Source organism: Humulus lupulus, chromosome 8, assembly GCF_963169125.1.
Source record: "Humulus lupulus chromosome 8, drHumLupu1.1, whole genome shotgun sequence".
Taxonomy (NCBI): domain Eukaryota; kingdom Viridiplantae; phylum Streptophyta; class Magnoliopsida; order Rosales; family Cannabaceae; genus Humulus; species Humulus lupulus.
Window position 1 is genome coordinate 166,547,172 of NC_084800.1, and position 17,959 is coordinate 166,565,130.

A 17,959-nucleotide genomic window follows, 5' to 3' on the forward strand; every position below is an offset into this window, starting at 1 on the left:
GCCTCTTGCTTATATAATACAGAACCTTTTGCACATGTTCCTCCTCTCTAATCAGGACACCACTAGCAGCATACTCGGTGACTGCCAAATAGATGAACAAAGTTTATTTCTCGACCGGCTTGGACAAAATTGGTGGTTGCGACATATGAGACTTTAGAGCCTGAAAAGCCTGCTCGCACTCTTCCGTCCACTCCAATTTCTTATTGCCACGCATTTGTCCGGTTCTTTGGAGATAAATCTACTTAAAGCAGCAATCCTCCCAGTTAAACTTTGAACATCTTTTTTTTTTTTTTTTGGTGACTTCATCTCGATCAGGGCCTTGATATTTTTGGGATTAGCTTCGATACCTCATGAGTTTACTATAAATCCCAAAAATTTCCTTGATCCAAGTCAAAAGGAACACTTAAGGGGATTCAGCTTCATGTGATATTTATTTAAGATGTTGAAGCATTCTTGCAGGTCCCCGATGTGCTCTTCTGCCTTCTTCGACTTAACCAGCATGTCATCCACATATACCTCCATGTTTACACCGATCAGATCTATGAACATGTGATTGGCTAATCGCTAGTATGTTGCAGCAGCGTTTTTCAAACCGAAAGGCATTACTTTGTAACAGTAAAGCCCTGTATCAGTCTGAAAGCTAGTGTGATCCTCATCGAAAGGCATTACTTTGTAATAGTAAAGCCCTGTATCAGTCTGAAAGCTAGTGTGATCCTCATCAGGTGGGTGCACATTGATCTAATTGTATCCAGAGTATGCATCCGTGAATGATAGAATCTCATGCCCCGAGGTGGCATTAACCAACTGGTCGATCCTTGGGAGTGGGAAACAATCCTTTGGCCAGACTTTATTGAGGTCTGTGAAATCTACACATGTTCTCCACTTGCCATTCAACTTGGGAACCAGCACAGGATTAGAGACCCAAGATGGATAAAGCACTACCTTGATGAACCCATTCTCCTTTAGCTTCTCGACTTCTTCTTTTAATGCTTTTGATCTATCTTTGTCGAGTAGCCTCCTCTTTTGGTGTATTGGTGGAAAACTTTTATGTATGTTCAAGACATGGCTGATAACTGCTGGGTCAATCCCAACCATATCTTTATGCAACCAAGAAAACACCTCCTGGCTCTTCTTCAAAAATTCCACCAGTTTTTGTTTTGTTGTTGTCTCTAAGTTTTTACCGACTTTCACAACCCTGGTCAGATCTTCCTCATCAAGTTAGACCTCCTCGAGGTCCTCGACTGGTCCTACATCTTCCTCAAAATCCCCAAAGCGAGGATCTAAATCCCTATCCTCACTTTGGGCAACACCCTATTTGGTGACCTGCTCACCTGATTGGGCTTGTATTTCATTGGCCAATAGCAACCCTATTTCGTCTCATTCTCTCGATCCACCCCTTTTCGCCTTGGTAATCGAGGAATTATAGCATTCCTACCCTTCTCATTGGTTTCCCAACATGCATCTTACCCCTGCGTCAGTTGGAAACTTCATGGCGAGGTGTCAGACCGAGGTTACCGCTCGTAGGTCGACTAGAATAGGCCTTCAATCACAACATTATATGCAGAAGGAAAATCAACTACTAAAAAAGTAGTGAGTAATGTCTTGCTCACAGGTTCAGTTCCTGCTGTGACTGGATGTCTGATCGATCCCGTTGGCGCGAGCCCTTCACCAGAAAAACCATAAATGGTTTGGTTGCATGGCTCCAAATCCTTCACTGACTTCTTCATCCTTTCCAGCCAAAACTTGTACAAAATTTTTACAGAGCTCCCTATGCCCACTAACACCCGCTTAACCATCATATTGGCGATTTGGACGTCCACGACCAGAGGGTCTGAATAAGGAAACCGGACATGCTGAGCGTCAAGCTCAGAGAAAGTTATCATTTCTTCTTATGTTCGAGCTTTCTTGGGACTTCACTCCTCTACATTCAACATTTCAATATCTTGGTCATGGCGTAAGGTTCGGGCGTATCACTCCCTTGCCTTCCCACTATCACCTGCTAGGTGTGGGCCGCTACAGATGGTCAGCAATGTACCCGCCACTGGAGCTAGCTGTAAAAGGGGAGAGCGTTGGCGTACAGGTTCTTGCTCGTTGCCTCCTTGAGCCTCTCGCTGAGAACATCCAGTGGCTTGTACATATCTTCTCAGGTGTCCTTGTCTAATAAGGAACTCAATCTCATCTTTAAGCTGGATGCACTCGTTGGTGTCATGACCATAGTCGTTGTGAAAACGACAAAACTTGGTTGTATCTCTCTTGGAGATATCTTTCCTGATCGGCGTTGGTCGCTTGTAAGGTACAGTGGTGTTGGTCGCCTAGTACACTTCTGCTCTGCTTTTGACTAGGGTCATGTAGTTGGTGAACCTTGGCTCGTATTTGTTACTTTTAGAGCGTTTATTCTCAGACGTCGACGGCTCGTGGTTCGCCATTTTTCCACTGTTTTTCCCGTTGTTTTTATTGTTGCCATTAGGTTTATCCGACCCATTGGCGGCTTTGGCAGGAACTTCCTTCAGCCCCTTGTCGTCTGCAGGCGCCTTCCCTTCATTAGCAATCGCCTCTTCGAGCTTGATGTACCGGTTTGCTCGGTCCAGAAATTCTTGGGTGCTCTTCACCCCATTCTTCCTTAAATTGTTCCAGAGAGGTGAGTGGCGCCGTACTCCAGTAGTAAGTGCCATCATTTTCCCTTCATCACCAACTATCTTAGCTCCAGCTACGGCTCACATGAAATGTTGGACATATTCCTTCAAGGATTCTCCCTCCTTCTGGCGTATCTCGACCAGTTGGTTGGCTTCGGTCGGATGTATTCGACCAGCGTAAAACTGCCCGTAGAACTCTTTCACGAGCATTTCACATGACACTATGCTAGCAGGAGGGAATTTGAAAAACCACTCCTGAGTAGTATCAGATAAGGTGGCGGGAAAGATCCTACAGCGGGCATCATCCGACACTTTCTGGATGTCCATTTGTATCTCGAATTTATTCACATAAGATACTGGGTCTCCAAATCCATCGAAGTTGGGCAAGACCGGCATTTTAAATTTGCTTGGGGTTTCGGCCATCGCTATTCTTTGTATGAACGAAGTGCCTCTTCTCCGATCATATTCAATGTTGGATGTTCGGCTCCCCACTAACTGCTGGACGACTTGATTCAGCGCATCGATCTAGGCATGTACAGCATCTGGTATCGTTGGGGCGATCGGTGCTGGAGGAGTGTACTTGTCATGCCTTTCTCACCTATCATTGAGCACGTCCCTCAGGTCGTCATCCCTATGCCTTTGCTTGCTAGCGACCAGTCGATCAAAGACGTTAGGTTGCCTAGGCTGCCTCCCAAAATTCTGGCTCGTCAACCTATTTTCTCTTGGTGGGAGAGTTTTCTCCACCACTCTCTCCTTGCCTTCGACCAGCATTTCCTCTGCCCGAATCGACTTCATTGTAGTCATGGCCGTCCTTAAAATGTGACTGGCTATGGCGCGACCGACTAATCGCATTATTTCCTCCTCTTGCTGGCATGTCTCGAGCATCAGGGGGAGGCCTGCATTGGTTGGTGGGTCCCCGAGCATTATTATGTTGTGGGGGTCCCCTGACCGCAGAGCCTGACTCGACTTGTCTTCTGCTAGCAGAAGGATGTTGTCCCCTGTTCGGTGGACTATGCTCCTATCCAATTTGGCGTCTAGGGCTTTAGGGAGGCTGCCCGGCCTTATTCTGCCTTTGATGCTGGGGATTATCTCGACCAGCACGAGAAGGTGGCTGCTGCTCAGGATCTTGAAATGGCATATCCTGTTGAGCAGGAGGAGGTTGCTCCGGCCTCTGAAGGCTTGCCGGTTGAGGTGGAGTGTGGTGATGTTGTGGATGATTTGGATGTGGACCTTGTTATGGTGGTGCACTTGGTGGCTGATCCGGTTGAGAGGTTGGCGCAGGTTGTCCTCGTGCTAATTGAATGGCTGCCTCCAGGGCAGCAGTGGCATCTCTCTGTCGGCGGTCCATGTCGGCCTGCCGCTATTCAACTCCTGACATTGCCAGTCAATTTCTCTCTGCTGCAACGCCATTGTTTCTCCCACATTCTCTTGATTAGCCGTCAGATTGGCTAACTCCTCCTTCAACACAATCAGTGTTGTCCTCATGGTCTCAAAATCCATTTCCTCCTCTTCAAACTCCATTTGTGGCTCATCCTTAGCCACGTTTGGTGGAAGAGACTGGGTTGGTGCGGCACCAGAAGTTTGTCCCATTTTTCTGGATGTTTTCGCCATCTGATCTTATTGGAAGTCTTGAGTTTCGCTCTCAATGAAAGCACCAAAATGTTGACCCTCGAAATGGTCAACGACACGGAGTCAGATAAAACGATTGAAAATAAGATGAAAATGAGATGAAAATCAAGATGAAAAGATAAACGACACAAATAATTTATAGTGGTTCGGCCCCAATTGAATGGTAATGACCTACGTCCACTTAGTGTTCTTATTAATGTAGAATTCCAAGAACAATGATCAATGAACTAGGGTTCACGAGTTTCACTAGCTCTCAGATGAATACAATTGTCGTGGATAACAACACTCTTTTTCTCTCTTAGAATCTCTAAGCTTAAGCGTACTAAAGCCAATGGTCCAAAAGTCCCCTCTCTTAAGCCCTTCCATTCTTATTTATAGGCTCAAAGAGTTCAACATGGGCCAATGGGCCTTAATTACATATAATGCAGACGTATCTAAATAATAATGGAAATTACAATCAATATGTAATTACAAGATCACATATCTAAAGGAAATAAATGAATATATGCGATCAGGCTGGTCGTGCACAATTATGATGCCTGATAAGCCAATGATCTTCTGGTCGAGGGTCGAGCAGATTATACTCACTTAAAACTGCCACATGCATCCCACGTGTAGACCAATCCTGCCATGTCATCAGGTAGTCTGTTTTTGGGTTATCACTATAAAATATGAAGAATTATAGGGGAACACAAAGAATTCTTACCTCAAACTATTGCTCTGCAAGCCTAAGTTGTCCCTTAGCCAAACTCTTGTTTCAACCTTCCTCCAAAATAAAAAAAATCCCCCGAGGTATATGAGAGAGACAGGAACCGAGTGAGAGAGAGAGAGAGAGTTGCTTGAAAGTTAAGTGGATACTCTGTTTTGGTTTCCTACTATTGAGGGTAAGGCTGAGTATATCTCTCCTTAGGCTGAAATTGACTAAAATGCCCCTTGCCCTTGGCTTGTGTCCTTATGCCCCCAAGGGCAAATTTTTCATTTGCCACACATCCCATTAATCATAATTAATGCCTTATAACTCCCTTTACTTCCAATATCTTCAAATAATTCCCCATTACCCAATCAATCTCGGTAATGTACTAAATTACCAAATTACCTCTAGGCTCACCCCGAGCCCGCTATTTGACCACGTTGTGACTTTCCCACTAACTTTCTCCCTAAGATTGCCTCGTGCCGAGTAACCCAAATATATCCACATAATAATATGGTCTAGCACATATATCACATGTATGCACATATAATCCAAATATATCCGTAACGGGCCAAATTACGAAAATTTCCCTTTTAATCAGAAATAGGCCCACGTGCACATTTAATACACCTAAACATGCATATCAAGTCATATTATAATATAACTCACATAATCATATAATGATACACATATATATCACATAAACACATAATTTTCCATACTGGCCCCCTAATCAAGGTCCTAAGCCTTATTAGGTAATTTGGGACGCTACACTCTCGCTTCCCTTGCTCTAATTACTCTTGTATTCTAAGGAGAACCCTTGAAGTGAAGGAGATTTTGTGAATTGGAAGGCTATCTTTGAAGGATTCAAATGCAAAGTGGGAAGGTGCAGAGACTTGAAGCAATAACCAACTAGGAATGCACCTTGACTTTTGAATTTTGGTGCAACTAAGGTGAGGAATTCTCAGGTTTACTTAGGTGTTCCCCATGTTTTGAAGTTTATAAACTCTTGATTTGAATTGTGTGGTTTGGGGTTTCTTGGTGATTTGAGGCTATTATTATTGAAGAGTTTTGTGTTGGTGGCCGAACAAAGCTTGGATTGCACTTAGATTTCACATTTTCAGGCTTGAATTTTCGAATTTGGGTAAGTTTTTAAACCTTTAGCTCAATTTGTCCAATCTTTGGTGCTTTGTTGTTTTGATGAGTTTGAATGAGTTTTTGTGGTATATTCAATTTGGTATTGGGTTGTTGGGGTTGTATGGGGTGTTTTGTGGTTGTAAACTAGCTGTAGAATCTGTTTAGGGTCGAATTTTTGGCTCTGGTATGCAGAAGAATCGCAGTTTTGGCTTTGGGGAAGAACATGTTAGTTTCTGGGTAATTTTTGGGTTTTAGGTGACCTAGCGTGACCGGCTTGGTTGTGGTGCGACCGCGCCAGTACTCCAGAAAGCCTAAACTTTCTACAGGCGCAACCACGCTAGGTGCCTCGAATCACGGTTTTTCTGGTTTTAGAATTAGGGCTCATGGATTCCGGGAATTCATTTGGTGGCCCACTTGGGGACTCGATGAGAGTTTCTAACATCCCGACAATTGAGAATAGTAATCAAAGGATAGGATTTAGAGTGAGGCTCAGGATTTAAAGTCAATCATTAATAAGAATATGTTTATGTGACACCCCACATCACTATGGCTGCTTCCTGGAATGACTACTAGCCCTACAAACCAACACGAGTCTTTGCAGCATGCTTTGTCCTCACTCGCACGCTTCCTGGAAAAACTTCCCAGGAGGTCACCCATCATGAGACTACTCCAGGTCAAGCATGCTTAACTTTGGATTTCTCAAGTGATGGGCTACCGAAAAGAAGATGCATCTTGTTGGCATAGGTAGTTCCCATCAATCCATTTAAGCCATCTTCAACTGTGTAGTCCCATACCTACACAGTCTTAGAATCATCACACTAGACCTTCCCCAGGCAATGTGGGATTGCACAGCTTTTACCCGGTCTTTCCCCCTGTGGATCATGGGATTGTGACTGTCACAATCACCCACCCTTAAGGGTCTGACGTCCCTGTTGGCCACACTTCCAACTAGGTCAAGGCTCTAATACCATTTATTATGGCCCACATCACTATGGTTGCTTCCTGGAATGATGACTGGCCCTACAAACAAACACGAGTCTTTCCAGCGTGCTTTGTCTTCACTCACACGTTTCCTGGAAAAACTTCCCAGGAGGTCACCCATCATGAGACTACTCCAGGTCAAGCACGCTTAACTTTGGAGTTCTCAAGTGATGGGCTACCGATGAGAAGATGCATCTTGTTGGCATAGGTAGTACTCATCAATTCATTTAAGCCATCTTCAACTATGTAGTCCCATACCTACACAGTCTTATAATCATCACACTTGACCTTACCCAGGCGATGTGGGATTGTACAACTTTTACCCAGTCTTTCCCCTGCGTATCACGGGATTCTGACTGTCACAATTTACGTTGTGACTAGATTATTGTAAGGCTCGGGGTTAGGATCCCACTTAAGGCCATATAGTCTATCTCACAGAACTCGAGGTAAGAAAACTGCACCCTGGTAGCGATCGGGGCTTGGACCCCCTGTAAATGGATTTAACTATGATTATAATTGGGATTGCTCAATTAGGCATGCTTGCATATGCTGTATTTGGCTTCATATTATGATATATATATATATTTGTGGTTATATCTATGCTGAAAGTCTTGCCTAAGGGAGTCGGGGTTGACATTAAGCGTGCAGAACGCAGCCCGGCCTAAGCGAGTCGAGGTCGGCCATAATACCAGAGGACTCGGCCTAAGGACTCCAGGTCTGAATGTCACTTAAATAAATAGAAGTGTCGATTGCACTTAACTAACTGTATTGATTGTCGAGATTGAAATGAGTAATTGATTGTGTAGATTATCACTGCAAAGCTTGTTGCATATATCCCATTATTTTTTGAATTGTTGATTCAAGTTTACTGCTTATATGTTGTTGCTTATCGTATTCGTTGATTTAAGTTTTCTTGCTGAGCCTTGGCTCACGGGTGCTGTGTGGTGCAGGTAAGGGAAAGTGAAAGTGAAAGCTTGACTATCCGTGAGTTGGATCAACAAGGCCGGCCGAGGGATCAACAGGGGCTAGAGCCAAATTTTATTTTGCCACTTACGGTGGCTTCAGTTGTAATTATTTTGAGGGTTGTAAAATCCTTGTAAATAGTTTTTTTTGGATCCCATGTACAACCTCACAGTTTTTAATGGAAAAAAACTATTCTTATGATCAACATCTTTTAACCCTAATCCATTAATTGTTCTTAGTAACACGTTTATATTCAAACGACTTGATTAGCAAGTCCAACACTATTTTAAATACACAGTGTAATGGTCTTGGCTATCCAGGGTGTTACAAAAAGGGTCATCATAGAGTTTTGGAAGACTTATCACTCTCTCAAAACTCTCTCTAGCCGTTAAGAATTTTAAGTTTTCTCCAAAAAACTCATAAAGAAAGTGCTTGACTTTGTGAGTTTAAGGCTTGTTCATTCCCAGTTCCCATTTCCTTTTAGAAAAAGCCTCAAGCATCAATGGTGGGCTAGGAAATAGAGAATTAAGACAGCGATACAAATCATGTATAAGCCTTTGGTTGTGTTTTTTCATTGAAGAAGAAAAAGTTCAAAGTGGTGGTTCAACAACGGTTATGAAGGTTCATCAAGATTGAAGAAGATTGTTCTACAACTAGGGCTTGCATCATCTTTCTCAATCTTTCTTTGGTCTCTGTCAAGCATAAATTTGTGTAGATTCTAGATATTGTGGTGGTGTAATCTCATTCTCCCCCAACATTATAATTCTCTATTATCTGAGATACAATATCATGGAAGAATCTAACTCATTTCTATCTTTGACGTTCATGACCCAAGACTTTGTTAGACCTAAAGCCCATGGAACCCACCAAGGAAGATGACACCCAAGAAGTCATTAAAGAAAGGAAAAGGCACAAATAAGATGAGCTAATATGTATAGGTCACATCCTTAATGTGCTATCAGAACGATTGTATAATCTCTACACCAACACCAAGACTGTCAAGGAGATATGCGAAGCTTTGGAGAAAAAGTACAAAGCGGAAGAATAAGGTACAAAGAAATTCCTTATTAATAAAAATATGGAATTTAAGTTTTATGATATGAAACCCCTTCTCCCCCAAATACATGAGTTTCCAATTATTGTAAATAAGTTGTCTGCACTTAATATTGTGTTGCCGGAACAACTGCTTGTGGGTGTCATAATAGCCAAGTTGCCTCCATCATGGAGGGGCTATAAGAAGAAGAGCATCCATAAGAATGAGGAAATTTCATTGGAGGAAATACTCAAACACTTGAGGATTGAGGAAGAATCTCATTCTTGAGATAAGAATGAGGAGGAATCTAATGGAGAAACTTCAAAGGCCAATGTGGTGGCCAATCCTCCTAACAAGGGCAAAGGAATTGGGAAGAACAAGGGCAAGGGTAAAATACCCTTAGGACCCAAGAAGAAAGAGGGAAAATTCAAAATTTCCAAGGGACCTTGCTTTATGTGTGGCAAGAATTACCATTTTGCTAGAGATTGTAGGTTCAAGTGGAACCATAACAATGAAGCAAGGGTTAACTAAACCAAAGAAGAGCTAGTGGCAAAACTAAGCGAAGTCAATGCCATTCATGGAAAGGTGAATGAGTGGTGGTATGATACTTGTGTCACCATTCGTGTTACCTATGATAGATATTTTCAAGACCTTTGAAGCATCAAACAAAGGGCATAAGATTCAAATGGGCAATGAGAAAAGGTCCAATGTTGAAGGAAAGGGGACTATTGATTTGTTCTTCACATCTAGAAAGGATGTTCTACTCACAAATGTTTTGTACGTACCAGAAATGAGTAGAAACCTAGTGAGTGGTAATTTGCTTGGCAAACTGAGAATCAAGGTTGTGAAAGATTTCGACAAGTTTACTTTGTCCAAGGGGGATGTATTTGTGGGAAAGGGATATGCTTGTGATGGCATGTTCAAACTTTGTACATCTATTGATAATATGAACAATAAAGCTTCCTCTTTTTTTTATTATATGCTTGACTCAAATTCTATTAATTTGTGGCATGTTAGACTTGCACATTTATGATTTAGCACAATTAAAAAAGAATTTAAATGTGGATTGATTGATTGCAATAATGTTGAGCTTGATATATGTGAATTGTGTGTTAAATATAAGATGGTAAAGAAATCTTTTCCAAGTGTTGAAAGTATTCTAAGTTGTTAGATTTAATACATAGTGACTTACATGAACTAAATAGAATGTTGACTAAAGGAGGAAGTAGATATTTTATTACTTTCATAGATGATTACTCTAGGTTTACACATGTATATTTGCTTAAGAATAAAGATGAAGAATTTAATGTATTTAAAGCTTATAAAACAAAAGTTGAAATCAATTGGAAAGGAAAATTAAAGTGCTTAGAAGTGATAGGGGTGGTGAGTATTTTTCAAATGATTTCAACTTGTTTTGTGAAGAGTGTTTATCCATAAATCAGCTGCTGATGACGTGGCAAGGATTTTCGACACGTGGCAGACACGTAGCAGAGATATGGCTCGCCTATCGACCAGCATTATTTCCACATGAAAAGATCAAGTTTTACATACGACCAGCCTGGTCGTATACTCCGTTCATTTGTGTAAAGATCTGTATAGTTGTAATGATATCCGAGAATATCTCTTCATTATGACCTGCAGATCCATTTATTAAGGATAGATATTATTTCCTAATTCATGTAATCCTTCTTGAGCCTATAAATACAAACGAAATAGCTCAAGGAGGGGGATCAATCTTTTTCTTTCGGAATTATAGTACTATTATCCATCATTTGTATTGCTTTCTTCTTCCAAGGTCTGTGAAACTCAGGAACCCAAGTTCTTTGATCACACCTTTGGAGCTCAATACTAATAATAGTATCAAGTGGACGTAGGTCATTACCAATCACTGGGGCCGAACCACTATAAATATCTATGTTCTTTATTTTTCTGTTATATCATTTTCTCAAGCTTTATATTACTTTCCTGTCATTTTCTAGACTTCGTATCGTTGACCAAAACCAGGGTCAACAAAGAGTATGGAATAACACATGAATGTACAACCCCTTATACTCCACAACAAAATGGTATAGCATAAAGGAAAATAGAACAGTTCTTTAGGTGATTAATATTATTCTATTACATTCAAAATTGAGTTTTAGTTGTGGGGTGAAGCCTTGCTATCCGCTTGACATATTTTGAATCATATTCCCATGAAGAAAAACAATATCTTTGCATCTGATTTATGGAAAGGAAATAAACCAACCATTGGTTATCTTAAAGTGTGGGGGCATCTTGATTATTACAAGAACACTGATCCCAAAAGGAACAAGTTGGGCTGAATGGCTATAAGATGTGCATTTGTGGGTTATGCCCAAAATAAGAAAGCTTATAGATTATTATACTTGGAGTCTAATGTAATAATTGAGAACATGCCATGCAATGACAACAAGTTAATAGTTACAACTCAAATTAGAGAGCCTCAAGAGGAGTCTTCTAAAATGGTTGGTGAGCAGCCTCAATTGCCTAGAGGGATACAAAGACTCAAAGACTTGGGATCAAGTGAGAAGTGTTCTCAAATAGAGATATTGTACCTTGTAGAATGTAATAATAAGGAAGTCACTTTGCAATATCCAATAGTAATTCAAATAAAGGATGATCCCAAAACTTTCAAAGAAGCTATGTCCTCAAGGGACTCTGCTTTTTGGAAGGAGGAAATTAATGATGAAATGGATTCGAGTATGTCAAACCACACTTGGGAATTGGTTGACCTTCCAAAATGGTCTAAAACAATTGGGTGTAAATGTGTATATAGAAGGGAATAGATTATTTTGACACTTAGGCTCTGGTAGCAAGAACTACTCCTATAAGATTGTTATTTGTCTTATCATCTATATATAACCTTTATGTTCACCAAATGGATGTCAAAACGATATTCCTAAATGGGGATCTCGAGGATGAGGTCTATATGGAACAACTGAAGGGCTTTGTTCTTTAAGGAAGTGAACATAAATTGTGTAGACTTGTCAAATCATTATATGGTCTGAAACAAGCTCCAAAAAAATGACATCAGAAGTTTGATAGAGTCATTGTTTCAAATGGATTTAGACAAAATAATGCAGACATGCTTATACTCTAACACTTGTGATGACAATGTCATATTAGTGTGTCTATATGTAGATGTTATGTTTATTTTGAGTAATGACATGAGAGGAATTATAGAAATGAAGAGGTTTCTATCTTCTAACTTTAAAATGAAAGACTTTGGAGAGGTGGATACCATTCTAGGTATCAAAGTTAGAATGAATAGTAGGGGTTTTGTATTGAGTCAAACCCACTATGTTAAGAAAGTACTTGACAAATTTAGTCATCTCAAAATCAAGGAGGCAAATACACCATTCAATTAAAACATGAAGTTTGAAAAGAACGAGGGAAGCGCAGTGGCTCAATTGGAATATGCAAGTGCAATAGGAAGCCTAATGTGTGCTACTCATTGCGAAGGAGCAGATATTGCATATGTGGTTAGTAAACTTAGTAGGTTTACTAGCAATCCAATTATCAAGCATTTGAAGGCTATTGAGAGGAGTCTTGGTTGCTTTAAGAGTACCAGAGAATATAGCCTTCACTATACAAACTTCCCAAGGATACTTGAAGGATATTCTGACGCAAGTTGGATATCGGGAGCTGGAGATAATCTCTCCACCACTGGATGGGTATTTACTCTTGGTGGAGGTGCAATCTCATGGGGTTCCAAGAAGCAAACTTGTATATCACACTCAACCATGGAAGCATAATTTATATCTCTAGCGACAATCGGAAAAGAGGTCGAATGGCTTAGGGATCTCATGTTGGATATCACTTTTACCACGGATATTGTATCAACAATTTCAATACATTATGATAGCCAATCCGCACTTGCTAGAGCATATAATAGTGTGTATAATGGAAAGTCTACACATGTTAGTCTAAGACATGAATATGTGAGACAATTGATTCAAGATGGAATCATATCGATCTCATATGAGAAGACAAGTGAGAACTTAGCAGATTCATTTTCAAAACCTCTTGTGAAGAGGTTAGTGAGTTCCACTTCAAAAGGGATGAGACTAAAACTCCTAGAACAAAAAATTCATCGATGATGGCAACCCAACTCTAAACTTGTGAACATCAAGGGAAAGAGTTCAATGGGTAAGAACAAGTCATTGATAAGTGAATGGTCAACACTAAAACTTTTGTGAGTTCCATCCAAGATTGTTAGTGTTGGTTGCTACCAAGTAAGGGTTAATCCTAGGGCTTTTAATGAGGTCCGGTTGAGGGCAACAAGAATCTAGCAAAGATGTTGTAAGAAGTTAGAGTTGGTGCCGCCTCTCATGGGAATTGGAGTTTCTCCCTGGAATGTTCATGAAGGGATGAGCACATGACCATATGAGTGCGAAGAGAGAAAGTGGAAAAACAAAAGATCTAGTGGAGGTGTGTGAGGTATTACTGGTTTTATCACAAGGAATACTTGGTTCAAGCTTTTAAGCTACCAATGATTTCGATAAGAATTTATTGGTATTTTCACTACGGTAAAGTTCAAGTCGAAAGAAACTTTATTTTAGGCACCAAAAATGTTTGAGCTAAAGGTTAAGGCTTGTATTTAACCAAGTGGGGGAATGTTATGATCGGTTAAATACAAGGAATAAGTGTTGTTATACAAGCTAGGTATAAAAACTTAATGAATTTCACATAGTGAAGATGTGAAATTTGAGTTTCAATTATTGGCGCTTAAAAATTGTGTTTTTGGGTCAAAAGTGATACATGGAGGTATATAAGGGTACCCAAAAAGTTTGGTAGCATTGTAGCAATTTTAGGCCCATTGGAGGCATCGCAAGTCAGAGGGGGAGGTGATGTATCGTCTATTAGGAGGCATTGTATCGCCTAAACACAAAAGGGCTCAAAAGCCCTAGTAGGCGACGCATCGCCTACAGGCAGGTGATGCTTCATCTGACGTATCTGTACAGACACAAGTTTGAAGCTCCAAATGATGAGATCTTTGGCTCTAATACTATTGGTTAGACCTAATGACGGTGCCTACACTATAAAAGGGTCATCATAGAGTTTTGGAAGACTTGATCACTCTCTCAAATCTCTCTCGAACCTCTCTCTTTCTCTCTCTAGCTTTCAAGAAATCAAGTTTTCTCCAAAAAAAAACTCATAAAGAAAGTGTTTGACTTTGTGAGTTTAACTCTTGTTCAATCTCAATTCTCATTTCCTCTTAGAAAAATCCTCAAGCATCAATGGTGGGCTAGGAAATAGAGAATTAGGACAACGATACAAGTCGTGTGTAATTCTTTTGTTGTGTTTTTGTATTGAAGAATAAGAAGTTCAAAGTGGTGTTTCAACAAGGGTTTTGAAGGTTCATCAAGGTTTAAGAAGATTGTTCTACAATTGGGGTTTGAATCATCTTTCTCAATCTTTCTTTGGTCTCTGTCAAGCATAATTTTGTGTAGATTCTAGATATTGTTGTAACACCCTGGATAGCCAAGACTGCTACACTGTGTACTTATAAAGGTGCAGGACTTGCTAATCAAGTCATTTAGTTAAATACATGTTTGCTAAACTCATTAACGCGCCAGGGTTAAAAGGTTTTGGCCTCAAAAGATACTTTTTATACAAAACATTTTATACATGGGATCCCAAAAGAAACAGTATTTAAAAGTCTATTTACAAAATTCCAGTGTACAGACAACCACTAGCCATTCTAAAGGCAAAACAGATGTTTATGGTTCTCCCGTCCCTGTCTCCCCTCAACCGTGGCGGCTGAGCAGTTGATCATGTACATTCTGCTCACAGAGCTCTCCAAATCAAGGCTGATCCAGCTTGCCCTTGCCTTTACCTGCACCACGTAGCACCCATGAGCCAAGGCCCAGCAAGAAAACTAAGCATTACACAACAAACAATGATAAAAGTTGAGTAACCCTTAAAGCAGGATTGCATACTTAACATTCCACATTAATCACATAGCATGTAAACATAACCAAAGATTCAACCAATCAACACCCAGTTATTCAGCATGACAAATTCACCAATCATTAATAACAGTCAAGTCACATGATAATTAGGGCCGACACCTTCGGCCGCGCCCTCTGTTTACCCCACTAACTCCAGCCCGCTTAAACCAAGCTCAGTGCACAATAAGCTGTCCTCAGCTACCAGTGGCCGAGCCACGCCTTGTACGCTAGTGTAAACTTCGGCACTCTTAAGCCATTTGTTTACTATTTACATGGCATAATACCATCCTTCATAAAGCATACAAACATGGAACTCTCAGTCCCGTTATAAATCCACAATCGAGTGCAGTTTTCTTGCCTTTAGTTTCCAAGTGTACTAATTGTGCGAGATGCCTCTTGAGCATGATCTTTTTCCCGAGCCCCTAGCTTATACCTAGTCACAACCAAGATAGAGGATACCATTAATAATCGTAAAAGGGCTTCTAGATAAAGTTCTAGTCTCCGGAACCTTGAATTCCACCAAACAAGGTAGTAGAATAAATCCCAAGCACCCTAGGTAAAATTCCCATGCTTAAAATCCCAAAATCCCTTAAGGGCGGCGGCTCAAGCCACCCATGTCGCAGCATAGCCCCCTGTTGATGCGGTTCTTCACCAACAGATAATTATACGAATAAATAGGATGGATTGGTGAACCGTAATATGAAAATAGTTTAATTCTAGACTTGAGAAATTAATAACATGGGAAGGTGATCACTCCTTTCTTTTTAGGTGGTTCGAAGGTTAAAATCCCTCTAGCCCACCAGTCGATATTATTGATATCTCTCGGTTAATCCTTACAAAGTACTTCTTTACAAAAAATCTCCAACCCCTCGCAATGCCAAGGTCTTGGTATTTATAGGGAGAGGATACCTGGGTTGGCAAAGGGGGTCATCCCGTGATCTCTTTACCCTTCACGTCATCTCTATGACACTGATGATTAATTCCTAAAACCTGACGACAGTGAAGTGTGGTCTAATAAATAAGTAAGTAGGGATAGTGGGCCACATGGCCCAATCCAGGCGTGGGATATCTGAATACGCACGTTTATACTGCGTGTCCGAGAATTCAGGAATGGAATTGACACATGATGTCTGATACATGCACATTTATATTGTGTGGTTGTCTTTACAAGGATTCGGGTGTCAGAACTCTGCCACATCATGAGCTTGATGTAGCGCCAGCTCGTGATATCCATACCACTCACCCGCTGCCTTCGAGTAAACTGCTAACTCTCTAATCAGCTCGGGCTGGACAGATGGAAGCCCGTAACAACAGCTCCAGGTGGACGATTTACACGTGGCAGATCGAATTAGGCTCTGTTCCAGCTCGCCAATAGTGCGCGGATATTTAGGGCGTACATTTTCCCCCAAGCTCCTGCTCATGACCCATGACGTCATATGTGACCTTCACAGCGGGGGCTTTTAAGTTTCCCATTTGACTCTTCACATCTCGTCAACTGCGTAAGTATCGGACATGTGGAGCGCCGTGGTTGGCAACTGTCCGGCTTCCGAGAATTGCATTAAATGGCCTAGCCTATCTTCGGCCATCGTTTCGCCTCTCGAGTTATGACCCTCGTACCTCGCATTAATTCGATCGAACGGTCGTCGTTCCTTTGTCTCTTACGTATATATAAGGTTGGCCATCTTCCGCATTAGCCACCCTTTATTTGAAATTTTTTTCCTCATCTTTTCTCCATTTTAGCCTCAGAAGTCTTTCTTCTTTCGGTTATCATCCCAAAGATCCCTATGCTCTTGCCACAAGAGTTTCTTCGTGAATCCAGTTCTAAAGGCTCCACCAGGACTCCGATTCCTACGCTTTTTGCAACTTTCACACAGCAAAAACACTGTAAGTCCTCTGCCTGTTGCACGTTTTGATATTTCCATTTCTCTGTTAGGTAAACTTCTTTCTTAGTCGCACACTGTAGGTTGTTTTTGACTGGTTTCTGGTGCATAGGTTTTTATCCTAGGAATATCGACCATACGAGAATATGTCTAGGAGCGTAATGCATAGGACAAGATAATTTCTGGGTAATTATTCTGGGTAGCTTTTCTAGGTAGCTTTAGGGAATGCCTGTTTGGAGAAGGGAAGGTGAGAGGTTTCTAGGGTGCAAAACCGGGTAGCTTAGGGGTCACGCTTCCTAGGCGGTTTTGCTTTTTAAAACTTTCCCTCCAAGGCAAGCATTATCCTGACCTTCCTGACACATAGATCCCGAGCAATCGGGGATCTGTTGGAAACGTGGGTGCGTGACCGTGGCAACGCATGGCTTCACACACCGCGGGCTGAGATTACCTCAGCCTGTGTACGAAAATCACTTCTCACGCTATATTCCCTTTTCTATTTTTAGGTCACCTATTTAAACTTTTCTTCATCTTTGTTCGTTAGGCGACCAGATGGGGCCCAGGAAGAACATACCTTAGAAGGGCATTGCCGGCTCATCATCCTAGCAGACCAGCAAGGGGAAAAAGATAGTTGCAGAATCTCCCATCCCCCACTTCGGTCCCACAGTGGAAAAAGAGGTTGAGGTGGGACCTGACGCCTTCTTCGAGGCAGAGAGGATAGTCTCGAAGATTACAACCCAAGGGAGGGTCAACAAGATCCTGCTGTCCCATAACATCAAAATTGGGACAGGCGCTCTTGTTGCCTGACCTCCCCTCAAGGGCGAGAGGAGCTGCACGCCCCTCGACGAGGAGTTCGTGGCTTGGAGCGACAAACACCTCAAGGCCGGGGCCTTCCTACCTCTGGACCAGTACTTCGTGGATTTTCTTAATTACGTGAAGCTGGCTCCCTTCCAACTGCCTCCTAACTCCTACCGTCTACTAGCGGGGCTGAGGTACCTCTTCCTGAGGCATGAGTGGGAGGTCCCTACACCAGCGGACATCCT